General features: G+C 47.3%; 22 non-coding genes and 13 pseudogenes across 22 annotated transcripts in view; all 35 read left to right on the top strand.

Moving 5' to 3' along the window:
* The window catches only part of LOC136938970 (5S ribosomal RNA), a 119-nt pseudogene extending 63 nt beyond the window's left edge, over window positions 1-56 (top strand).
* Window positions 57-202: 146 nt separating this feature from the next.
* Window positions 203-321, top strand: LOC136938938 (5S ribosomal RNA). The gene has a single exon (XR_010875640.1). It is a non-coding gene; the product is annotated as a 5S ribosomal RNA (ribosomal RNA).
* Window positions 322-472: 151 nt separating this feature from the next.
* Window positions 473-591, top strand: LOC136938953 (5S ribosomal RNA). The gene has a single exon (XR_010875654.1). It is a non-coding gene; the product is annotated as a 5S ribosomal RNA (ribosomal RNA).
* A 171-nt stretch (window positions 592-762) lies between these two features.
* LOC136938931 (5S ribosomal RNA) lies at window positions 763-881 on the top strand. Its single transcript, XR_010875633.1, has one exon. It is a non-coding gene; the product is annotated as a 5S ribosomal RNA (ribosomal RNA).
* Window positions 882-1,032: 151 nt separating this feature from the next.
* LOC136938918 (5S ribosomal RNA) lies at window positions 1,033-1,141 on the top strand (annotated as a pseudogene).
* Window positions 1,142-1,348: 207 nt separating this feature from the next.
* LOC136938961 (5S ribosomal RNA) lies at window positions 1,349-1,467 on the top strand (annotated as a pseudogene).
* Window positions 1,468-1,618: 151 nt separating this feature from the next.
* Window positions 1,619-1,737, top strand: LOC136938930 (5S ribosomal RNA). Its single transcript, XR_010875632.1, has one exon. It is a non-coding gene; the product is annotated as a 5S ribosomal RNA (ribosomal RNA).
* A 153-nt stretch (window positions 1,738-1,890) lies between these two features.
* On the top strand, window positions 1,891-2,009 carry LOC136938929 (5S ribosomal RNA). Its single transcript, XR_010875631.1, has one exon. It is a non-coding gene; the product is annotated as a 5S ribosomal RNA (ribosomal RNA).
* Window positions 2,010-2,160: 151 nt separating this feature from the next.
* Window positions 2,161-2,279, top strand: LOC136938928 (5S ribosomal RNA). The gene has a single exon (XR_010875630.1). It is a non-coding gene; the product is annotated as a 5S ribosomal RNA (ribosomal RNA).
* Window positions 2,280-2,430: 151 nt separating this feature from the next.
* LOC136938954 (5S ribosomal RNA) lies at window positions 2,431-2,549 on the top strand (annotated as a pseudogene).
* A 738-nt stretch (window positions 2,550-3,287) lies between these two features.
* Window positions 3,288-3,406, top strand: LOC136938958 (5S ribosomal RNA; annotated as a pseudogene).
* Window positions 3,407-3,550: 144 nt separating this feature from the next.
* On the top strand, window positions 3,551-3,669 carry LOC136938937 (5S ribosomal RNA). The gene has a single exon (XR_010875639.1). It is a non-coding gene; the product is annotated as a 5S ribosomal RNA (ribosomal RNA).
* Window positions 3,670-3,819: 150 nt separating this feature from the next.
* On the top strand, window positions 3,820-3,937 carry LOC136938948 (5S ribosomal RNA). The gene has a single exon (XR_010875649.1). It is a non-coding gene; the product is annotated as a 5S ribosomal RNA (ribosomal RNA).
* Window positions 3,938-4,113: 176 nt separating this feature from the next.
* Window positions 4,114-4,234, top strand: LOC136938962 (5S ribosomal RNA; annotated as a pseudogene).
* Window positions 4,235-4,385: 151 nt separating this feature from the next.
* Window positions 4,386-4,494, top strand: LOC136938917 (5S ribosomal RNA; annotated as a pseudogene).
* Window positions 4,495-4,691: 197 nt separating this feature from the next.
* On the top strand, window positions 4,692-4,811 carry LOC136938972 (5S ribosomal RNA; annotated as a pseudogene).
* Window positions 4,812-4,963: 152 nt separating this feature from the next.
* LOC136938949 (5S ribosomal RNA) lies at window positions 4,964-5,083 on the top strand. The gene has a single exon (XR_010875650.1). It is a non-coding gene; the product is annotated as a 5S ribosomal RNA (ribosomal RNA).
* Window positions 5,084-5,236: 153 nt separating this feature from the next.
* On the top strand, window positions 5,237-5,356 carry LOC136938957 (5S ribosomal RNA; annotated as a pseudogene).
* A 152-nt stretch (window positions 5,357-5,508) lies between these two features.
* LOC136938914 (5S ribosomal RNA) lies at window positions 5,509-5,629 on the top strand (annotated as a pseudogene).
* A 156-nt stretch (window positions 5,630-5,785) lies between these two features.
* On the top strand, window positions 5,786-5,902 carry LOC136938965 (5S ribosomal RNA; annotated as a pseudogene).
* Window positions 5,903-6,051: 149 nt separating this feature from the next.
* Window positions 6,052-6,174, top strand: LOC136938920 (5S ribosomal RNA; annotated as a pseudogene).
* A 227-nt stretch (window positions 6,175-6,401) lies between these two features.
* LOC136938927 (5S ribosomal RNA) lies at window positions 6,402-6,520 on the top strand. The gene has a single exon (XR_010875629.1). It is a non-coding gene; the product is annotated as a 5S ribosomal RNA (ribosomal RNA).
* A 145-nt stretch (window positions 6,521-6,665) lies between these two features.
* Window positions 6,666-6,784, top strand: LOC136938936 (5S ribosomal RNA). The gene has a single exon (XR_010875638.1). It is a non-coding gene; the product is annotated as a 5S ribosomal RNA (ribosomal RNA).
* Window positions 6,785-13,420: 6,636 nt separating this feature from the next.
* Window positions 13,421-13,539, top strand: LOC136938926 (5S ribosomal RNA). The gene has a single exon (XR_010875628.1). It is a non-coding gene; the product is annotated as a 5S ribosomal RNA (ribosomal RNA).
* Window positions 13,540-13,682: 143 nt separating this feature from the next.
* LOC136938925 (5S ribosomal RNA) lies at window positions 13,683-13,801 on the top strand. The gene has a single exon (XR_010875627.1). It is a non-coding gene; the product is annotated as a 5S ribosomal RNA (ribosomal RNA).
* A 221-nt stretch (window positions 13,802-14,022) lies between these two features.
* Window positions 14,023-14,141, top strand: LOC136938924 (5S ribosomal RNA). Its single transcript, XR_010875626.1, has one exon. It is a non-coding gene; the product is annotated as a 5S ribosomal RNA (ribosomal RNA).
* Window positions 14,142-20,031: 5,890 nt separating this feature from the next.
* On the top strand, window positions 20,032-20,150 carry LOC136938952 (5S ribosomal RNA). Its single transcript, XR_010875653.1, has one exon. It is a non-coding gene; the product is annotated as a 5S ribosomal RNA (ribosomal RNA).
* A 214-nt stretch (window positions 20,151-20,364) lies between these two features.
* LOC136938922 (5S ribosomal RNA) lies at window positions 20,365-20,483 on the top strand. Its single transcript, XR_010875625.1, has one exon. It is a non-coding gene; the product is annotated as a 5S ribosomal RNA (ribosomal RNA).
* Window positions 20,484-20,634: 151 nt separating this feature from the next.
* On the top strand, window positions 20,635-20,753 carry LOC136938959 (5S ribosomal RNA; annotated as a pseudogene).
* Window positions 20,754-20,898: 145 nt separating this feature from the next.
* Window positions 20,899-21,017, top strand: LOC136938935 (5S ribosomal RNA). Its single transcript, XR_010875637.1, has one exon. It is a non-coding gene; the product is annotated as a 5S ribosomal RNA (ribosomal RNA).
* Window positions 21,018-21,170: 153 nt separating this feature from the next.
* LOC136938951 (5S ribosomal RNA) lies at window positions 21,171-21,289 on the top strand. The gene has a single exon (XR_010875652.1). It is a non-coding gene; the product is annotated as a 5S ribosomal RNA (ribosomal RNA).
* A 227-nt stretch (window positions 21,290-21,516) lies between these two features.
* LOC136938942 (5S ribosomal RNA) lies at window positions 21,517-21,635 on the top strand. Its single transcript, XR_010875643.1, has one exon. It is a non-coding gene; the product is annotated as a 5S ribosomal RNA (ribosomal RNA).
* Window positions 21,636-21,780: 145 nt separating this feature from the next.
* LOC136938934 (5S ribosomal RNA) lies at window positions 21,781-21,899 on the top strand. The gene has a single exon (XR_010875636.1). It is a non-coding gene; the product is annotated as a 5S ribosomal RNA (ribosomal RNA).
* A 153-nt stretch (window positions 21,900-22,052) lies between these two features.
* LOC136938950 (5S ribosomal RNA) lies at window positions 22,053-22,171 on the top strand. Its single transcript, XR_010875651.1, has one exon. It is a non-coding gene; the product is annotated as a 5S ribosomal RNA (ribosomal RNA).
* A 211-nt stretch (window positions 22,172-22,382) lies between these two features.
* LOC136938941 (5S ribosomal RNA) overlaps window positions 22,383-22,500 on the top strand; it is a 119-nt gene continuing 1 nt past the window's right edge. Inside the window, exon 1 of the ribosomal RNA XR_010875642.1 lies at window positions 22,383-22,500. This exon is cut by the window's right edge and continues 1 nt beyond it. This is a non-coding gene — a ribosomal RNA (5S ribosomal RNA).

Below are 22,500 nucleotides of genomic sequence, written 5' to 3'. Positions count from 1 at the left end.
GGGCCTGGTTAGTACTTGGATGGGAGACCGCCTGGGAATACCAGGTGCTGTATGCTCTTTTTGCTCACTTGCAATATGCACAAGTAGTCCTTCATGAAAGGGGCTGGAAGCTGCTGTCATTTTGCCGAGAGAGAGAGACCACCTTGCATTGTCAAATACCAAATCTGGTTATGAATAAGTAGCCTATGGTTGTCGACGTATTTCGTACGGCCAAACCAGCATGGCAACGCCCGATCTCGTCTGATCTCGGAAGCTAAGCAAGGTTGGGCCTGGTTAGTACTTGGATGGGAGACCGCCTGGGAATACCAGGTGCTGTATGCTCTTGTGCTCACTTGCAATATGCACAAGTAGTCCTTCATGAAAGGGGCTGGAAGCTGCTTTCATTTTCCTGAGAGAGAGAGAGAGAGACCACCTTGCATTGTCAAATACCAAAACTGGTTATGAATAAGTAGCCTATGGTTGTCGACGTATTTCGTACGGCCAAACCAGCATGGCAACGCCCGATCTCGTCCGATCTCAGAAGCTAAGCAAGGTTGGGCCTGGTTAGTACTTGGATGGGAGACCGCCTGGGAATACCAGGTGCTGTATGCTCTTTTGCTCACTTGCAATATGCACAAGTAGTCCTTCATGAAAGGGGCTGGAAGCTGCTTTCATTTTGCCGAGAGAGAGAGAGAGAGAGAGAGAGAGAGAGAGAGAGACCACCTTGCATTGTCAAATACCAAATCTGGTTATGAATAAGTAGCCTATGGTTGTCGACGTATTTCGTACGGCCAAACCAGCATGGCAACGCCCGATCTCGTCCGATCTCGGAAGCTAAGCAAGGTTGGGCCTGGTTAGTACTTGGATGGGAGACCGCCTGGGAATACCAGGTGCTGTATGCTCTTTTGCTCACTTGCAATATGCACAAGTAGTCCTTCATGAAAGGGGCTGGAAGCTGCTTTCATTTTCCTGAGAGAGAGAGAGAGAGACCACCTTGCATTGTCAAATACCAAATCTGGTTATGAATAAGTAGCCTATGGTTGTCGACGTATTTCGTACGGCCAAACCAGCATGGCAACGCCCGATCTCGGAAGCTAAGCAAGGTTGGGCCTGGTTAGTACTTGGATGGGAGACCGCCTGGGAATACCAGGTGCTGTATGCTCTTTTGCTCACTTGCAATATGCACAAGTAGTCCTTCATGAAAGGGGCTGGAATCTGCTTTCATTTTGCCGAGAGAGAGAGAGAGAGAGAGAGAGAGAGAGAGAGAGAGAGAGAGAGAGAGAGAGAGAGAGAGAGAGAGAGAGACCACCTTGCATTGTCAAATACCAAATCTGGTTATGAATAAGTAGCCTATGGTTGTCGACGTATTTCGTACGGCCAAACCAGCATGGCAATGCCCGATCTCGTCCGATCTCGGAAGCTAAGCAAGGTTGGGCCTGGTTAGTACTTGGATGGGAGACTGCATGGGAATACCAGGTGCTGTATGCTCTTTTGCTCACTTGCAATATGCACAAGTAGTCCTTCATGAAAGGGGCTGGAAGCTGCTTTCATTTTCCTGAGAGAGAGAGAGAGAGACCACCTTGCATTGTCAAATACCAAATCTGGTTATGAATAAGTAGCCTATGGTTGTCGATGTATTTCGTACGGCCAAACCAGCATGGCAACGCCCGATCTCGTCCGATCTCGGAAGCTAAGCAAGGTTGGGCCTGGTTAGTACTTGGATGGGAGACCGCCTGGGAATACCAGGTGCTGTATGCTCTTTTGCTCACTTGCAATATGCACAAGTAGTCCTTCATGAAAGGGGCTGGAAGCTGCTTTCATTTTGCCGAGAGAGAGAGAGAGAGAGACCACCTTGCATTGTCAAATACCAAATCTGGTTATGAATAAGTAGCCTATGGTTGTCTACGTATTTCGTACGGCCAAACCAGCATGGCAACGCCCGATCTCGTCCGATCTCGGAAGCTAAGCAAGGTTGGGCCTGGTTAGTACTTGGATGGGAGACCGCCTGGGAATACCAGGTGCTGTATGCTCTTTTGCTCACTTGCAATATGCACAAGTAGTCCTTCATGAAAGGGGCTGGAAGCTGCTTTCATTTTGCCGAGAGAGAGAGAGAGAGACCACCTTGCATTGTCAAATACCAAATCTGGTTATGAATAAGTAGCCTATGGTTGTCGACGTATTTCGTACGGCCAAACCAGCATGGCAACGCCCGATCTCGTCCGATCTCGGAAGCTAAGCAAGGTTGGGCCTGGTTAGTACTTGGATGGGAGACCGCCTGGGAATACCAGGTGCTGTATGCTCTTTTGCTCACTTGCAATATGCACAAGTAGTCCTTCATGAAAGGGGCTGGAAGCTGCTTTCATTTTGCCGAGAGAGAGAGAGAGAGACCACCTTGCGTTGTCAAATACCAAATCTGGTTATGAATAAGTAGCCTATGGTTGTCGACGTATTTCGTACGGCCAAACCAGCATGGCAACGCCCGATCTCGTCCAATCTCGGAAGCTAAGCAAGGTTGGGCCTGGTTAGTACTTGGATGGGAGACCGCCTGGGAATACCAGGTGCTGTATGCTCTTTTGCTCACTTGCAATATGCACAAGTAGTCCTTCATGAAAGGGGCTGGAAGCTGCTTTCATTTTCCTGAGAGAGAGAGAGAGAGAGAGACCACCTTGCATTGTCAAATACCAAATCTGGTTATGAATAAGTAGCCTATGGTTGTCGACGTATTTCGTACGGCCAAACCAGCATGGCAACGCCCGATCTAAATGCACAGGCTCACTGTGGCTACTGCAAAATTAAACGGCACACACCCTGCACTTTATCCATAGTTGCTCTCTCTCTCTCTCTCTCTCTCTCTCTCTCTCTCTCTCTCTCTCTCTCTCTCTTTGTCCCTCTTCCTGTCTGTTGCTCTCTCTCTCTCTTTCTCTCTCTCTCTCCCACCTGCCCCCTCTCTTGTTCCATATTGCTTCCCTCTCTCTCACCTGCCCTATTCCTGTCTCCCTATTTGCTGCCCGGACTCTGCCTCCATTGCTCTGCCTCTCTTTCTTTGCCCCTGTGTATAATCCAGATGGAGCTCTTTCATTCAGGGGGCCTCCTGCACGTGCTTCAGACAGAGAGCCTTGGAGCTCTTAATTCACGAGACAGCCATACCCTCCTTTCAAAAGAGGCCCTGACAATTCTCCCTCGCTCTTTCTTTCCATCGTGAGAGAGAGAGAGAGAGAGAGAGAGAGAGAGAGAGAGAGAGAGACCACCTTGCATTGTCAATACCAAATCTGGTTATGAATAAGTAGCCTATGGTTGTCGACGTATTTCGTTACGGCCAAACCAGCATGGCAACGCCCGATCTCGTCCGATCTCGGAAGCTAAGCAAGGTTGGGCCTGGTTAGTACTTGGATGGGAGACCGCCTGGGAATACCAGGTGCTGTATGCTCTTTTGCTCACTTGCAATATGCACAAGTAGTCCTTCATGAAAGGGGCTGGAAGCTGCTGTCATTTTGCCGAGAGAGAGAGACCACCTTGCATTGTCAAATACAAATCTGGTTATGAATAAGTAGCCTATGGTTGTCGACGTATTTCGTACGGCCAAACCAGCATGGCAACGCCCGATCTCGTCTGATCTCGGAAGCTAAGCAAGGTTGGGCCTGGTTAGTACTTGGATGGGAGACCGCCTGGGAATACCAGGTGCTGTATGCTCTTGTGCTCACTTGCAATATGCACAAGTAGTCCTTCATGAAAGGGGCTGGAAGCTGCTTTCATTTCCTGAGAGAGAGAGAGAGAGACCACCTTGCATTGTCAAATACCAAAACTGGTTATGAATAAGTAGCCTATGGTTGTCGACGTATTTCGTACGGCCAAACCAGCATGGCAACGCCCGATCTCGTCCGATCTCGGAAGCTAAGCAAGGTTGGGCCTGGTTAGTACTTGGATGGGAGACCGCCTGGGAATACAGGTGCTGTATGCTCTTTTGCTCACTTGCAATATGCACAAGTAGTCCTTCATGAAAGGGGCTGGAAGCTGCTTTCATTTTGCCGAGAGAGAGAGAGAGAGAGAGTAGAGAGAGAGAGAGAGAGAGACCACCTTGCATTGTCAAATACCAAATCTGGTTATGAATAAGTAGCCTATGGTTGTCGACGTATTTCGTACGGCCAAACCAGCATGGCAACGGCCCGATCTCGTCCGATCTCGGAAGCTAAGCAAGGTTGGGCCTGGTTAGTACTTGGATGGGAGACCGCCTGGGAATACCAGGTTGCTGTATGCTCTTTTGCTCACTTGCAATATGCACAAGTAGTCCTTCATGAAAGGGGCTGGAAGCTGCTTTCATTTTCCTGAGAGAGAGAGAGAGAGACCACCTTGCATTGTCAAATACCAAATCTGGTTATGAATAAGTAGCCTATGGTTGTCGATGTATTTCGTACGGCCAAACCAGCATGGCAACGCCCGATCTCGGAAGCTAAGCAAGGTTGGGCCTGGTTAGTACTTGGATGGGAGACCGCCTGGGAATACCAGGTGCTGTATGCTCTTTTTGCTCACTTGCAATATGCACAAGTAGTCCTTCATGAAAGGGGCTGGAATCTGCTTTCATTTTGCCGAGAGAGAGAGAGAGAGAGAGAGAGAGGAGAGAGAGAGAGAGAGAGAGAGAGAGAGAGAGAGACCACCTTGCATTGTCAAATACCAAATCTGGTTATGAATAAGTAGCCTATGGTTGTCGACGTATTTCGTACGGCCAAACCAGCATGGCCAATGCCCGATCTCGTCCGATCTCGGAAGCTAAGCAAGGTTGGGCCTGGTTAGTACTTGGATGGGAGACTGCATGGGAATACCAGGTGCTGTATGCTCTTTTGCTCACTTGCAATATGCACAAGTAGTCCTTCATGAAAGGGGCTGGAAGCTGCTTTCATTTTCCTGAGAGAGAGAGAGAGAGACCACCTTGCATTGTCAAATACCAAATCTGGTTATGAATAAGTAGCCTATGGTTTGTCGATGTATTTCGTACGGCCAAACCAGCATGGCAACGCCCGATCTCGTCCGATCTCGGAAGCTAAGCAAGGTTGGGCCTGGTTAGTACTTGGATGGGAGACCGCCTGGGAATTACCAGGTGCTGTATGCTCTTTTGCTCACTTGCAATATGCACAAGTAGTCCTTCATGAAAGGGGCTGGAAGCTGCTTTCATTTTGCCGAGAGAGAGAGAGAGAGAGACCACCTTGCATTGTCAAATACCAAATCTGGTTATGAATAAGTAGCCTATGGTTGTCGACGTATTTCGTACGGCCAAACCAGCATGGCAACGCCCGATCTCGTCCGATCTCGGAAGCTAAGCAAGGTTGGGCCCTGGTTAGTACTTGGATGGGAGACCGCCTGGGAATACCAGGTGCTGTATGCTCTTTTTGCTCACTTGCAATATGCACAAGTAGTCCTTCATGAAAGGGGCTGGAAGCTGCTTTCATTTTGCCGAGAGAGAGAGAGAGAGACCACCTTGCGTTGTCAAATACCAAATCTGTTTATGAATAAGTAGCCTATGGTTGTCGACGTATTTCGTACGGCCAAACCAGCATGGCAACGCCCGATCTCGTCCCAATCTCGGAAGCTAAGCAAGGTTGGGCCTGGTTAGTACTTGGATGGGAGACCGCCTGGTGAATACCAGGTGCTGTATGCTCTTTTGCTCACTTGCAATATGCACAAGTAGTCCTTCATGAAAGGGGCTGGAAGCTGCTTTCATTTTCCTGAGAAGAGAGAGAGAGAGAGAGACCACCTTGCATTGTCAAATACCAAATCTGGTTATGAATAAGTAGCCTATGGTTGTCGACGTATTTCGTACGGCCAACCAGCATGGCAACGCCCGATCTCGTCCGATCTCGGAAGCTAAGCATGGTTGGGCCTGGTTAGTACTTGGATGGGAGACCGCCTGGGATACCAGGTGCTGTATGCTCTTTTGCTCACTTGCAATATGCACAAGTAGTCCTTCATGAAAGGGGCTGGAAGCTGCTTTCATTTTGCCGAGAGAGAGAGAGAGACCACCTTGCATTGTCAAATACCAAATCTGGTTATGAATAAGTAGCCTATGGTTGTCGACGTATTTCGTACGGCCAAACCAGCATGGCAACGCCCGAGTCTCGTCCGATCTCGGAAGAGCTAAGCATGGTTGGGCCTGGTTAGTACTTGGATGGGAGACCGCCTGGGAATACCAGGTGCTGGTATGCTCTTTTGCTCACTTGCAATATGCACAAGTAGTCCTTCATGAAAGGGGCTGGGAAGCTGCTTTCATTTTCCTGAGAGAGAGAGAGAGAGAGAGAGAGAGAGAGAGAGAGAGAGAGAGAGAGAGAGGAGAGAGAGAGAGAGAGAGAGAGAGAGAGAGAGAGAGAGACCACCTTGCATTGTCAAATACCAAATCTGGTTATGAATAAGTAGCCTATGGTTGTCGACGTATTTCGTACGGCCAAACCAGCATGGCAACGCCCGATCTCGTCCGATCTCGGAAGCTAAGCAAGGTTGGGCCTGGTTAGTACTTGGATGGGAGACCGCCTGGGAATACCAGGTGCTGTATGCTCTTTTGCTCACTTGCAATATGCACAAGTAGTCCTTCATGAAAGGGGCTGGAAGCTGCTGTCATTTTGCCGAGAGAGAGAGACCACCTTGCATTGTCAAATACCAAATCTGGTTATGAATAAGTAGCCTATGGTTGTCGACGTATTTCGTACGGCCAAACCAGCATGGCAACGCCCGATCTCGTCTGATCTCGGAAGCTAAGCAAGGTTGGGCCTGGTTAGTACTTGGATGGGAGACCGCCTGGGAATACCAGGTGCTGTATGCTCTTGTGCTCACTTGCAATATGCACAAGTAGTCCTTCATGAAAGGGGCTGGAAGCTGCTTTCATTTTCCTGAGAGAGAGAGAGAGAGAGACCACCTTGCATTGTCAAATACCAAAACTGGTTATGAATAAGTAGCCTATGGTTGTCGACGTATTTCGTACGGCCAAACCAGCATGGCAACGCCCCTTTTCAGGAAGTGAATCCAGGAAGTGTTGGACAGAGAGCAGGTGGACTCAGTGTTTGTTTGGAGCGTTTTTTTTTTTTTTTTTTTTTTTCTTCTGTTTGCTACATTTTCTCATCTGGTGGTTCCTTGTGTTTTGGAATTGAAAGCGGTGTTCACTGAAGCACTTAATCCCCCGACAGCTTTTGCTGATTGGGGGACTTTTGTAAGAAGATGGAAAATACAATGGTGAAGGAGGCGGTGAACAAACAACAGGAGGAGGATTTTGCTGGTGGAAGAGCGGATCTGAAATTTGAAAAGGATTTGACTGTAGCTGTGGAGATTGCTGGTGAGGAACGGATTACGATGATGGAGCTGTTGAGAGGAATAAAGGCAGTTTGTGGACTGGTTTGTGGCTGCCGCTTCAAGGACCCCAAGAGGTATGAAGTTACCATGTCGAGCTTAAGAGGGAAGGAGAAATTGGTGGATGGCTTTAAAATACGGGGATGTAATATTATGGCTAAGGATCTGTCGATGGATGAGATGGTGGTTTCGTTCCTGAATCTGCCGGTGTACATTTCTGATGGAGCGATTGTGGAGCGGCTTACTGCATGGGGTGTGGAGGCAGCTTCACCAGTGAAGAGGCGTTTCTGGCCGGGGACAAGGATTGCGGATGGAACACGCTTCCTGAAGGTCAAGTTTAATGACACTGTGAGATCTCTGCCGTACTCAACAAAAGGAGGGCCCCCTTTCTGTGACAAACCAGGAAGTGAGTGCGCCGAGAGCAGGTGGAGAGTGTTTTTTCATAGTACGTTTTTGTCGTTATACGGTGTCATTTCGTTTCTTTCTTTCATTTTTTGTCCGTAAATAGTTTTGTGTTTGTGTTAGTTGCCTTTCCCCCAGCAGCTTTTGCTGTTTGGGGGACTTTTTGTGGTTCTGTGTTTTATGTCGCGGACGGCTAGCATGGCAACGAACAATGGACTGGATTTAACAATGGAACAGCCTGTGGACAAAAGGAGTGAAGGAGGACAACCGAAGGACAAACAAACAACTAACGGGGCAAACGTGCCGATTGAAGGTGGACAAAAGGAGAGAGTCAAGGACGGTGAGAGAGACAAATATGGGAAGGAGTTGACTGTGGAAGTGGTGGTGGAAGGAACTGAAAACATTTCCACAATGGACTTGTGCAAGGAGGTGAAGAAGCAGTGTGGAGTGGTGCTTGGCTGCAGGACGAGAGGTGACAGGAAATATGAGCTCACCATGAAGGACAATGACGGGAAGGTGAAGCTCATGGATGGCATCAGAGTGAGAGGGGCTCTGGTGCATGGCAGTGACATTGTAAATAATGAGATGGTGGTGTCATTCATCAACCTGCCGGTGTATCTGCAGGATTGGAGAATTATAGCGAGACTGGAGGAGTGGGGAGTACAGGCCATCTCGACTGTTAAGCGTCGAGTGTGGCCGGGAACGGAGATTGTGGATGGGACACGCTTTTTAAAGGTGCGTTTCACGGAGCAGGTCCGTTCGCTCCCATACTCCACCAAGTTTGAGACTTTGAGAGGCACTGAATACTTTAGGGTTATCCATGACCGGCAGGTGAGAGTCTGTCGGTTGTGCATCAAGCCGGGGCATATTTTTAAGGACTGCCCAGAATTCAAATGTTTCCGCTGTGGCAAGGCTGGGCACTACGCAAGGGAGTGCGTCCAGGGGAACGCGGAGGAAGAGGATGTGGAAGGGAGCAAGCGGGGAAAGGACGTCCAGACCATGGAGCTGAACGAGGAGGAAGGGGAGGAATTGGCTGATGAGGAGGAGGAGGGAGGCGGCGATCTCAAGACAGGACAGAGCTCGGGAGCAGAGGACGCGAGCGAGGTTGGAGGAGACGACGGGGACCAGGAAGACACGCAGGACGAGCTGGACAGCGAGATGGAGGACGTGGAAGAGGGAGAGGAGGGCATGGAGCAAGGAGGTGGCAGAAGGAAGGGGAGGGCCGGAGCGGCAACTAAGGAGAAGCGGCGGAAAGCGTTGGGGAAGAAAGGCGAGGACGTGCTGCGGCTGGAGGGGCTGCCACAGAGGAATAGAGGAGGGCGAAAGAAGTTGGTGGAGGAGGAGGCGTTGAAACACGCAGTCACGGTGGCAGCACGACGGCGGGATGAGAGGGACGCTGAGACGGACCAAAGACGGGGGCTGCGGAATGGCGAACAGCTGGGAGATGGCAAGTGACAATTTTCATATGATTGGTTTTGTTTATTTCTTTTGTGGGTTTGCTCTCATGACCACTGTAACATCTGTAAATGTTAATGGCCTAAGAGCCAGAAGGAAAATGAAGGAACTGGTGTATGTATATAGGAGTGATATTATGTGTATACAAGAAACAAACTGGGATGAGGACAAGGTGAAGGAGATGAGGGAGGAATGGGAAGGTGACATGTTTTACAATAATGGGGCTAGGAACGCACGGGGGGTGGCGATTTTAATTAAGAAGGATAAGGTGGAAGAGGCCAGGGAGGTGTACAGGGATGAGATAGGGCGGATTTTAGTCATTGAGTTCAGATATAGGGAGGTAGAATTTAGATTAATAAATGTCTATGTGCCAAATATAGAGTTAGATAAGAGGGGTGTATTACAGGAGTTAGAGGGGTTGATAACTGGGAGGTGCATAATAGTGGGGGATTTCAATACTAAATGCAGTAGATTAGATGTAGGGAAGGGGGTAGAATTTAGATGGGAAATGTCGAGGAGTATTTTGCTGAATATAATAAGGGACAAAGGATTGATTGATGTGTGGAGAAATGAGCATCCAGACATGAGGGAGTTCACGAGGAGGCAGATGAGGGAAGGTGTTTTGAAACAGAGTAGGATAGATTTAGTTTTAGTACAGGGGGAAATGGTAGGATATGTGGATAGTATAAGACACCAGGGAAATAGCTTTAGTGATCATGATGCTGTTAGGTTTAGAATTAAGGTAGGGCAAGAGGAGGTAGGTGGAGGATTGTGGATATTGAATGCAGGGTATATTGAGGAGGAAGAGTATGAGCAGCAGATTAGGGAGTTATTAGGTAGGGAAACGGAGAGGGTAGAAGAGTATAGGGAGGTTGATAGGGTGGATGAGAGTGTAGGGGAGAGATGGGAGGTGGTGAAGGATATGATTAAATCAATCAGTATCAGGTATAGTAGGAAAAGGAAAAGAAGGAGGGTGAAGGAAGAACAGGGTTTGAGGGAAAGGCTGAGGGTGGAGTTAAACAGGGCCGAGGATGAGGAGGGGTATAGTATGGAGAGTTATTTAGAGGCAAAAATGGATTTAGACAGGTTTGAGAGGGAAAAATGTAGAGGGGCAATTTTGAGGAGTAAGGCGGTATATGCTCTGGAGGGGGAGAAATGTACCGGATATTTCTTAGGGCTGGAGAAGAGAAAGCAGGGTAGGACATATATACATGAAATCAATAATAAGGAGGGGGTGACAACAAATGATTACGTGGAGATACTGGAGAGGGTGCAGGAGTTTTATGGGGAATTGTATCAGAGAGGAGGAGTGGATGAGGGCAGCATGGAGGAGGTGTTGGATAGTATGGAAAGTGAGTTAGGGGAGATGGATAGGGGGTGGTGTGACAGGGAAATTAATGGGGCAGAGGTGATAGAAGCGATAGGGGGTCTGAACAGTGGGAAGAGCCCGGGGAGTGATGGGATAGGGACAGAGTTTTACAAGGTGTATAAAAACCAGGTGGCACCAATTTTAGTGGAAGTATTTAGAGGGATGGAGAGAACAGGGATAGTACAGAGTAGAATGGTGGAGGGTGTAATCACTATATTGTACAAGAAGGGAAGTAAATTGGATCTGGGGAACTATAGGCCCATTAGTTTATTGAATGTAGACTATAAAATACTGACCAAAGTGTTAGCGAATAGGATGAAGAGAGTCATAGGGGGGATAGTGCAGCCAACACAAAGTTATAGTGTGCCAGGTAGGGATATAGCAGACACGATAGGGACAGTTAGGGACGTGATAGAATACTTGAAGAGAGATAAGATAGGGGGAGTGGTAATAGGGATAGACTGGAATAAAGCATTTGATAGAGTAGAGCATGAGTTTTTGTACAGGGTATTGGGGAAGGTAGGGTTTGGGGACAGAATGGTGGGTTGGGTGAGGAGGTTATATGGGAGTGCCAGGAGCTGTGTAAAGGTGAATGGAGTGTTGACCGATAGATTTGAGGTGGGGAGGTCTGTGAGGCAGGGATGTCCTCTATCTGCACTATTATATGCCATCTGTGCAGAGCCTCTGGCCACACTGATTAAGAGGGACCAGGGGGTGACAGGGATTGGGCTGCCATATGGGGGGATATGTGTAGTCAACCAGTATGCCGATGATACCACAATCACAGTGAGGGATGGGGAAAGTGTGAAAAGGGTGCTAGAGCTGGTGGAGAAATATGGACAAGCGTCAGGGGCAAGGATTAATAAGGACAAGTCAGAAATAATGTATATAGGACGGGTGGAGAGAGAAGACGTGGGGTTAAGGGTAGAGGAGAAATATATAAAAGTATTGGGTGTGCATCTAGGAGTGGACAGTCGGGAGGCGAGGGATGTGACTTGGACAGGGGTGATTAATAAAATAAGGACTGTATGTATATCGTGGAGAGGGCGAAGATTGCGTTTAAAGGGAAAGGTCATTGTGGTAAATAGTTTGTTACTCTCAGTGTGTGTATATGTGATGAACGTCATTGACATGCCAGAGTGGGTTATGAATGCTCTAAATAAAATAGTGTGTGATTTCATGTGGGACGGGAAAGGTGTTAAAATTGCAAAGAACACTCTGGTGGGGAAATGGTGGGAGGGAGGTCTGAACTTAGTGGATTTGGAAACAAAGAAGACTGCACTGAGGATAAAAACTGTGAGAAAATATATGGTTGGACAATGGGACTATGGGTGGAAGGAGTTGTTAAGGAAATATGTTAATGATGTGGGAGGGATGGGGGACAGTGGGGGTTCAAGCAGTCAATGACGGTTGGAATACCAGAGATATACAGGGAGGTGCTGGAGGCTTGGAGAAGGATTCTGCCAAAGGTAGAATATGATTGTGGGACTTTAACTGGGATTGTGAATCTGCCTCTGTTTTTAAATGAGAAGATCAAGTGGAACCAAAAAACCTTGTATGAGCCCAAGTTCTTCTTCGGAGGCATTAAGCAGGTGAAGGACATTGTTTATGAGGCCATCCCGGGATTTCTCAGAGGGAACTGTATATACGACACGGTGTGTGAGTGGGAGGGAATGGAGAGCAGAGAGGAAGTTTGCAAGATATATGAAAAAATCAAGTCAAGCATACCTTTGGAATGGGCTACTCTCTTGCAAACACAATGTATGTTTCATAGGGATGACTGTATGCCGGTGATGTATGTCATGGAGGATGGCGAGAAATGTATGATGGACAGTATGAGTGTAAAGAAAATATATGGATGGTTAATTGTTAATATGTTCAAGGCGCCAGCGGCGGAGAAGGTGTGGAGTGGAGTATTTGTGGATATGGAGGTGAAGAAAATTTGGTCAAACTTAAACATCAAATATAACACCATTGAATGCGAAAATAATGACTTTCTGATAAGACACAACAGAATATACACTAACGTGGTGCTACATGCTATTAATAATGAGGTGAATATAATGTGTGATGTGTGTAATGGTGGTCGTGAGAGCTTTTTACATTATTTTTTGGATTGTGTTGATTTGGTTGATTTCTTTGTTTTCATCAAGGCCTTGTTGGTGGAGAACTGGAGTTGGGAGTTTGACTTGGAGGATGGGTGGAGGCCTCTGTTTTTGTTTGGGGTGTTTGCTAAGAGCAAAAAAACAAATCTGTGTTTAATTAACTTTGTTTTAAGTCACGCCAGATATGCTGTGGTGCTACGACGGAACTTTGCCCACTTTGAGGGGCGCAAGGTAAAGATTAAACCCTTGTTTAAGACACTCATGAAGAGAAGCATTGGACTTCTTTGGAATTATGGTGGAGTGGATGTAAAATCCTTCTTTGTGCATGGGAATACATTAGTTTCTGAAGGAGAAGGGGGAAAGATGTTAATCAATTGGTGACGAAGGAGTTGCTTTTGTAAATATTGTTCCTTTGGTCATTGGTGGTGGATATTGTGTGTGATTATGCATATGTGAATGTCAGTATGTCTTGTAAATTTGTGAATTGAAAAACTAATAAAAAGATAAAAAAAAAAAGGCAACGCCCGATCTCGTCCGATCTCAGAAGCTAAGCAAGGTTGGGCCTGGTTAGTACTTGGATGGGAGACCGCCTGGGAATACCAGGTGCTGTATGCTCTTTTGCTCACTTGCAATATGCACAAGTAGTCCTTCATGAAAGGGGCTGGAAGCTGCTTTCATTTTGCCGAGAGAGAGAGAGAGAGAGAGAGAGAGAGAGAGAGACCACCTTGCATTGTCAAATACCAAATCTGGTTATGAATAAGTAGCCTATGGTTGTCGACGTATTTCGTACGGCCAAACCAGCATGGCAACGCCCGATCTCGTCCGATCTCGGAAGCTAAGCAAGGTTGGGCCTGGTTAGTACTTGGATGGGAGACCGCCTGGGAATACCAGGTGCTGTATGCTCTTTTGCTCACTTGCAATATGCACAAGTAGTCCTTCATGAAAGGGGCTGGAAGCTGCTTTCATTTTCCTGAGAGAGAGACCACCTTGCATTGTCAAATACCAAATCTGGTTATGAATAAGTAGCCTATGGTTGTCGACGTATTTCGTACGGCCAAACCAGCATGGCAACGCCCGATCTCGTCCGATCTCGGAAGCTAAGCAAGGTTGGGCCTGGTTAGTACTTGGATGGGAGACCGCCTGGGAATACCAGGTGCTGTATGCTCTTTTGCTCACTTGCAATATGCACAAGTAGTCCTTCATGAAAGGGGCTGGAAGCTGCTTTCATTTTCCTGAGAGAGAGAGAGAGAGAGAGAGAGAGAGAGAGAGAGAGAGAGAGAGAGAGAGAGAGAGAGAGAGAGAGAGAGAGAGAGAGAGAGAGACCACCTTGCATTGTCAAATACCAAATCTGGTTATGAATAAGTAGCCTATGGTTGTCGACGTATTTCGTACGGCCAAACCAGCATGGCAACGCCCGATCTCGTCCGATCTCGGAAGCTAAGCAAGGTTGGGCCTGGTTAGTACTTGGATGGGAGACCGCCTGGGAATACCAGGTGCTGTATGCTCTTTTGCTCACTTGCAATATGCACAAGTAGTCCTTCATGAAAGGGGCTGGAAGCTGCTGTCATTTTGCCGAGAGAGAGAGACCACCTTGCATTGTCAAATACCAAATCTGGTTATGAATAAGTAGCCTATGGTTGTCGACGTATTTCGTACGGCCAAACCAGCATGGCAACGCCCACTTTGTGAGACACAGGAAGTGAGTGCGCACAGAGCAGGTGGAGACTGTTTGTTTCAGAGTACGTTTTTGTCGTGATACAGTGTTATTTCGTTTCTTTCCTTCATTTTTTGTTCATAAATAGTTGTGTGTAGGTGTTAGTTGTCTTTCCCCCAGCAGCTGTTGCTGTTTGGGGGACTTTTTGTGTTTTTGTGGTTTATGTCGCGGACGGCTAGCATGGCAACGAACAATGGACTGGAGCTAACAATGGAACAGCACGTGGACAAAACGAGTGAAGGAGGATTGGCCGGCGAGAGAGACAAATATGGGAAGGAGTTAACTGTGGAAGTGGTGGTGGAAGGAACTGAACAGATTTCCACAATGGACTTGTTGAAAGAGGTGAAGAAGCAGTGTGGAGTGGTGCTTGGCTGCAGAACGAGAGGCGACAGGAAATATGAGCTCACTATGAAGGACAATGACGGGAAGGTGAAGCTCATGGATGGCATCAGAGTGAGAGGGGCTCTGGTTCATGGCAGTGACATTGTCAACAATGAAATGGTGGTCTCTTTTATTAACCTGCCGGTGTATATGCAAGATGGGAGGATTTTAGCAAGGCTGGAGGAGTGGGGAGTACAGGCCATCTCGACCATTAAGCGTCGAGTGTGGCCTGGAACGGAGATTGTGGATGGGACGCGCTTTTTAAAGGTGCGTTTTACAGAGCAGGTCCGTTCGCTCCCCTACTCCACCAAGTTTGAGACATTGAGAGGCACAGAGTACTTTCGGGTGATCCATGACCGGCAGGTGAGAGTCTGTAGGCTGTGCATAAAGCCGGGGCATGTTTTTAAAGACTGTCCGGATTTCAGGTGTTTTAAATGTGGCAAAACCGGACATTATGCCAGGGAGTGTGCGCAGCGGAGCGGGGAGGATGCAGATGGAGAAGGGAGCGAGCGGGGAGAGGACGTCCGGGCAAAGGAGCTGAATGAGGAGGAAGGAGAGGAATTGGCTGGCGAGGAGGAGGAGGGAGGCGAAGAGTTCCAGACAGGACAGAGCTCGGGAGCAGAGGATGCGAGCGTGGTCGGAGGAGAGGACGGAGACCAGGAAGACACGCAGGACGAGCTGGACAGCGAGATGGAGCACGAGGAAGGGGGAGAGGAGGGCATGGAGCAAGGAGGTGGTAGAAAGAAGAAGAGGGCCGGAGCGACAGCGAAGGAGGAGAAGCGGCGGAAAGCGTTGGAGGAGAAAGGCGAGGGCATGCCGCGACAGGGGGGGCTGCCGCAGAGAAATAGAGGAGCACGAAAGGGTATGGAGGAGGAGGAGGCGTTGAAAAACGCAGTCGTTGTGGCACACCGACGGTGTGACAGGAGGGCAGCTGAGCAGGACATAAGACGGGGGCTGCAGAGTGACGACCAGCTGGAAAGTGGCAAGTGACAATTTGAATGATTGGTTATATTTTTTCGTTTTTTTTGTTTAGCTCTCATGGCCACCGTAACTTCCATAAATGTTAATGGGTTAAGGGACAGAAGAAAAATGAAGGGTTTAATGTATGTGTACAGGAGTGATATAATGTGCATACAGGAGACAAATTGGGATGAAAGGAAAGTGGAGGTAATGAGGGAGGAATGGGAGGGTGACATGCTCTATAATAATGGGGCGAGTAATGCAAGAGGGGTAGCAATACTAATTAAAAACGATAGGGTGGATGACGTAAGGGAGGTGTATAGGGATCAAGCAGGGAGGATTTTGGCAATAGAATTTACATATCGGAAAGTCGTTTTTAGACTTATCAATATATATGTGCCAAATGTGGAAATGGACAAGAGGAGTATTATAGAGGAGTTGAAAGGGTTAATAGTGGGGAGGTGTATTGTAGTGGGGGACTTCAATATTAAATGTAGCAGATTAGATATCGGTAAGGGTGTAGAACTTAGAGGGGACAAGTCGAGAGCTATGCTATTGGAGATGATGGCAGACAAGGGCCTTGTGGATGTATGGAGATATGAGAATCCAGGGAAGAGGGAATTCACGAGGAAGCAGATGAGGGAGGGGGTGATGAAGCAGAGTAGAATAGATTTAGTTTTAGTACAGGCAGAAAGCATTAGGTATATAGATAGATTCAGACATCAGGGGAATAGTTTTAGTGATCACGATGGGGTAAGATTTACGATTAAGATAGGGAGTGAGGAGGTAGGGGGGGGGGTGTGGATTCTGAATGCGGGGTATGTCAGTGAGGAGGAGTACAAGCAGCAGATTAGGGGGTTGTTGGATAGAGAGGATGAGAGGAGGGCAGGTTATGCAGAGTGTGACAGTATGGACAATGGAGTGGGGGAGAGATGGGAGAGAATAAAGAATGGGATTAAATCATTTAGTATTCAGTATAGTAAGAGGAGGAAAGAAAGGATGATGAGGGAAGAGAAGGGTTTGAGGGAAAGAGTGAGAGTGGAGTTAGGAAAGGCAGAGGACGAGGAAGGGTACAGCATGGAGAAGTATTTAGAGGTAAAGCTGGAGCTGGATAGGTTTGAGAAGGAGAAGTGCAGGGGAGCAATTCTGAGGAGCAAAGCAAAATATACTTTGGAAGGTGAGAAGTGTACAGGTTTTTTTCTGGGTTTAGAAAAAAGAAAGCAGAGTAGGGCATATATTAATGAAATCAATAATAAGGATGGGGTGGCAACAGAGGATTATGTGGAGATATTGGAGAGGGTGCAAGAGTTTTATGGGGAGTTGTATAAAAAGGGGGGGGTAGATGAGGGTAGTATAGATGAGGTGTTGGATAGCGTGCAGAGCAAGGTGAGTGAGACGGATAGGGTGTGGTGTGATAGGGAAATAAGTGAATCAGAGGTGATAGAAGCAATTGGAGGTTTGACAAGTGGGAAAAGCCCGGGGAGTGACGGGATAGGGATTGAGTGGTACAAAGAGTATAAGAATGAGGTAGCACCAATTTTGGTGGAGGTGTTTAGAGGGATGGAGAGGACAGGGTTAGTACAGGATAGAATGGTGGAAGGGGTGATAACAATTTTATATAAGAAAGGTAGCAGACTAGATCTAGGGAATTATAGGCCGATTAGTTTAATGAATGTGGATTATAAGATCCTGACCAAAGTGTTAGCCAATAGGGTGAAGAGAGTAATAGGGGAGATAGTGCAGCCAACACAGAGTTATAGTGTACCGGGTAGGGATATAGCGGACACAATAGGGACAGTTAGGGATGTGATAGAGTATATGAAGAGGGATGGGATAGGGGGGGTAGTGGTGGGGATAGACTGGAACAAGGCGTTTGATAGGGTAGAGCACGAGTATCTGTTTAGGGTGTTAGAGAAGTTTGGGTTTGGAGAGAAGCTGGTGGGATGGGTAAGGAGGTTATACGGGGGTGCACAGAGTTGTATAAAGGTGAATGGGGTTTTGACAGACAGGTTTGTGATAGGGAGGTCAGTGAGGCAGGGGTGTCCGCTGTCAGCACTACTGTATGCTATAGTGGTAGAGCCACTGGCTACACTCATTAAGGAAGATGACAGGGTGGAGGGGATAGTTTTGCCATATGGAGGGAGGTGTGTCATAAATCACTATGCAGATGACACAACAATCACGGTTAGGGATGGAGGGAGTGTGAGGAGAGTGTTGGAGTTGCTAGAGACGTATGGTAGAGCATCAGGGGCAAAGATCAATAAAGACAAGTCCGAAATTATGTATATAGGAAGGGTAGAGAGAGTAGAGGTGGGGCTACGGGTGGAAGAGGCATATATGAGGGTGTTGGGTGTAAATTTGGGTGTGGATAGCGAGGGGGCTAGGAATGCCACATGGACTGGGGTGATAAGTAAAATAGGAACTGTATGCAATGCATGGAGGGCGAGGAAGTTGAGGTTGAAAGGGAAGGTGGTTGTGGTGAATAGTATGTTGATGTCAATATGTGTGTATGTGATGAGTGTGATGGAAATGCCAGCATGGGTGATGAATGAGCTGAACAAAATTGTGTGTAACTTTATTTGGGAAGGGAAAGGGGTGAAGATTGCACAGAAAACACTTGTGGGGAGGAGAGGGAAGGGGGGTTTAAAGTTAATAGATCTGGAAATAAAAAGAAAAGCCATGAGAATTAGGACTGTGCAAAAATATATGATGGGAAGGTGTCAATATGGTTGGAAGGAAATGCTGAAAAAGTACATTAATGATGTGGGAGGGATGGGGGAGAATGGTTGGTTTATGGGGTTTAAGCCGTCAATGACGGTGGGGATACCTGAGTTTTACCGGGAGGTGTTGGAGGCGTGGAGATGTCTGTTACCTAAAATGGAATATGATTGCGATGAGATGCAGAGCTTTGTAAATCTGCCACTGTTTTTAAATGAAAAAATAAAATGTAACAACAGGACTTTGCATGTACCCCAATTTATGGAAGGTGGGATTAGGCAGGTGAGAGATGTGATGAATGAGGTGATCCCAGGATTCCTCAGAGGGAACTGTATTTATGATTCTGTATGTGAATTGGAGGGGATGGAGTGTAGAGTAAAAGTAAGAAAGATTTATGAAAGGATTAAATTGAGCCTGCCAGTGGAGTGGGTCGACCTCATAAAAGGTGGGTGTGTAGGCCGGGAAGCAGGAGACTTGCCTGAGCTATATGTAATGGAGGAGGGGGTGAAGTGTAAAATGAAAAATATGTCTGTGAAGAAAGTATATGGATGGTTGATAGATGAGGTGTTTAAAGAGCCAGCAGCAGAAAGGGTGTGGAGGAGAGTGTTTGTTGGATATGAGGTGGGAAAAATATGGTCTAATATCAATGTGAAATATAACAGTATTGACTGTGATAACAATGATTTCCTCATGAGGCACAACAGAATCTATACTAATGTGGTCTTGCATGAAATTAATGAGGAGGTAAATGCTATGTGTGATGTCTGTGAAGGTGGCCGTGAGAGTTTTATGCATTATTTTCTGGAGTGTGACAGTTTGAAGGGATTCTTCGAATTTCTTAAAACACTGCTGAAGGACAATTGGGCAATGGAACTGGACTTGGAGGATGGGTGGAGGACTTTATTTTTATTTGGGGTTTTTGGGAGGAGGAAGGGTGTGAATGTTGGTGTCCTGAATTATGTCTTAAGTCATGCCCGACACGCTGTAGTGCTTAGACGGAACTATGCACATTTTGAAAGGAGGACAGTGGAAATTAAGCATTTGTTTAAAGCTATAATGAAGAGGGATGTGGGAATGGTGTGTAAATATGGCGGGGAGGAGGTAACAGACTTTTTTATGAGTGGTAATTCACTGATAGAGAAAGTGGAGGGGGGAGGCATTTGCTTTAATTGGGGAACCAATGTCGATGGGTGAGTCTGTGCTGATGTTATTGGTATTATAAAAAAAAAAAAAAAAGAAAAAAAAGAAAAAAAAAAGGGGTGTATTGTGATATATGTTTGTATGCGAAATATGAAGTAATAGCATTGTGCTCGTAAACTTGTGGATTTGTGAAACTGAAAATAACATTAATAAAAAGATAAAAAAAAAAAAAAGCAACGCCCGATCTCGTCTGATCTCGGAAGCTAAGCAAGGTTGGGCCTGGTTAGTACTTGGATGGGAGACCGCCTGGGAATACCAGGTGCTGTATGCTCTTGTGCTCACTTGCAATATGCACAAGTAGTCCTTCATGAAAGGGGCTGGAAGCTGCTTTCATTTTCCTGAGAGAGAGAGAGAGAGACCACCTTGCATTGTCAAATACCAAAACTGGTTATGAATAAGTAGCCTATGGTTGTCGACGTATTTCGTACGGCCAAACCAGCATGGCAACGCCCGATCTCGTCCGATCTCAGAAGCTAAGCAAGGTTGGGCCTGGTTAGTACTTGGATGGGAGACCGCCTGGGAATACCAGGTGCTGTATGCTCTTTTGCTCACTTGCAATATGCACAAGTAGTCCTTCATGAAAGGGGCTGGAAGCTGCTTTCATTTTGCCGAGAGAGAGAGAGAGAGAGAGAGAGAGAGAGAGAGAGAGAGAGAGGAGAGAGAGAGAGAGAGAGAGAGAGAGAGAGAGAGACCACCTTGCATTGTCAAATACCAAATCTGGTTATGAATAAGTAGCCTATGGTTGTCGACGTATTTCGTACGGCCAAACCAGCATGGCAACGCCCGATCTCGTCCGATCTCGGAAGCTAAGCAAGGTTGGGCCTGGTTAGTACTTGGATGGGAGACCGCCTGGGAATACCAGGTGCTGTATGCTCTTTTGCTCACTTGCAATATGCACAAGTAGTCCTTCATGAAAGGGGCTGGAAGCTGCTTTCATTTTCCTGAGAGAGAGAGAGAGAGACCACCTTGCATTGTCAAATACCAAATCTGGTTATGAATAAGTAGCCTATGGTTGTCGACGTATTTCGTACGGCCAAACAAGCATGGCAACGCCCGATCTCGTCCGATCTCGGAAGCTAAGCAAGGTTGGGCCTGGTTAGTACTTGGATGGGAGACCGCCTGGGAATACCAGGTGCTGTATGCTCTTTTGCTCACTTGCAATATGCACAAGTAGTCCTTCATGAAAGGGGCTGGAAGCTGCTGTCATTTTGCCGAGAGAGAGAGACCACCTTGCATTGTCAAATACCAAATCTGGTTATGAATAAGTAGCCTATGGTTGTCGACGTATTTCGTACGGCCAAACCAGCATGGCAACGCCCGATCTCGTCTGATCTCGGAAGCTAAGCAAGGTTGGGCCTGGTTAGTACTTGGATGGGAGACCGCCTGGGAATACCAGGTGCTGTATGCTCTTGTGCTCACTTGCAATATGCACAAGTAGTCCTTCATGAAAGGGGCTGGAAGCTGCTTTCATTTTCCTGAGAGAGAGAGAGAGAGAGACCACCTTGCATTGTCAAATACCAAAACTGGTTATGAATAAGTAGCCTATGGTTGTCGACGTATTTCGTACGGCCAAACCAGCATGGCAACGCCCGATCTCGTCCGATCTCAGAAGCTAAGCAAGGTTGGGCCTGGTTAGTACTTGGATGGGAGACCGCCTGGGAATACCAGGTGCTGTATGCTCTTTTGCTCACTTGCAATATGCACAAGTAGTCCTTCATGAAAGGGGCTGGAAGCTGCTTTCATTTTGCCGAGAGAGAGAGAGAGAGAGAGAGAGAGAGAGAGAGAGAGAGAGAGAGAGAGAGAGAGAGAGAGAGAGAGAGAGAGAGAGAGAGAGAGAGAGAGACCACCTTGCATTGTCAAATACCAAATCTGGTTATGAATAAGTAGCCTATGGTTGTCGACGTATTTCGTACGGCCAAACCAGCATGGCAACGCCCGATCTCGTCCGATCTCGGAAGCTAAGCAAGGTTGGGCCTGGTTAGTACTTGAATGGGAGACCGCCTGGGAATACCAGGTGCTGTATGCTCTTTTGCTCACTTGCAATATGCACAAGTAGTCCTTCATGAAAGGGGCTGGAAGCTGCTGTCATTTTGCCGAGAGAGAGAGACCACCTTGCATTGTCAAATACCAAATCTGGTTATGAATAAGTAGCCTATGGTTGTCGACGTATTTCGTACGGCCAAACCAGCATGGCAACGCCCGATCTCGTCTGATCTCGGAAGCTAAGCAAGGTTGGGCCTGGTTAGTACTTGGATGGGAGACCGCCTGGGAATACCAGGTGCTGTATGCTCTTGTGCTCACTTGCAATATGCACAAGTAGTCCTTCATGAAAGGGGCTGGAAGCTGCTTTCATTTTCCTGAGAGAGAGAGAGAGAGAGACCACCTTGCATTGTCAAATACCAAAACTGGTTATGAATAAGTAGCCTATGGTTGTCGACGTATTTCGTACGGCCAAACCAGCATGGCAACGCCCGATCTCGTCCGATCTCAGAAGCTAAGCAAGGTTGGGCCTGGTTAGTACTTGGATGGGAGACCGCCTGGGAATACCAGGTGCTGTATGCTCTTTTGCTCACTTGCAATATGCACAAGTAGTCCTTCATGAAAGGGGCTGGAAGCTGCTTTCATTTTGCCGAGAGAGAGAGAGAGAGAGAGAGAGAGAGAGAGAGAGAGAGAGAGAGAGAGAGAGAGAGAGAGAGAGAGAGAGAGAGACCACCTTGCATTGTCAAATACCAAATCTGGTTATGAATAAGTAGCCTATGGTTGTCGACGTATTTCGTACGGCCAAACCAGCATGGCAACGCCCGATCTCGTCCGATCTCGGAAGCTAAGCAAGGTTGGGCCTGGTTAGTACTTGAATGGGAGACCGCCTGGGAATACCAGGTGCTGTATGC

The sequence above is a fragment of the Osmerus mordax genome, assembly GCF_038355195.1.
Source record: "Osmerus mordax isolate fOsmMor3 chromosome 22 unlocalized genomic scaffold, fOsmMor3.pri SUPER_22_unloc_1, whole genome shotgun sequence".
NCBI lineage: Eukaryota > Metazoa > Chordata > Actinopteri > Osmeriformes > Osmeridae > Osmerus > Osmerus mordax.
The sequence above is the reverse complement of the archived record's forward strand: the minus strand, read 5'-3'. Positions and strand labels throughout refer to the sequence as shown.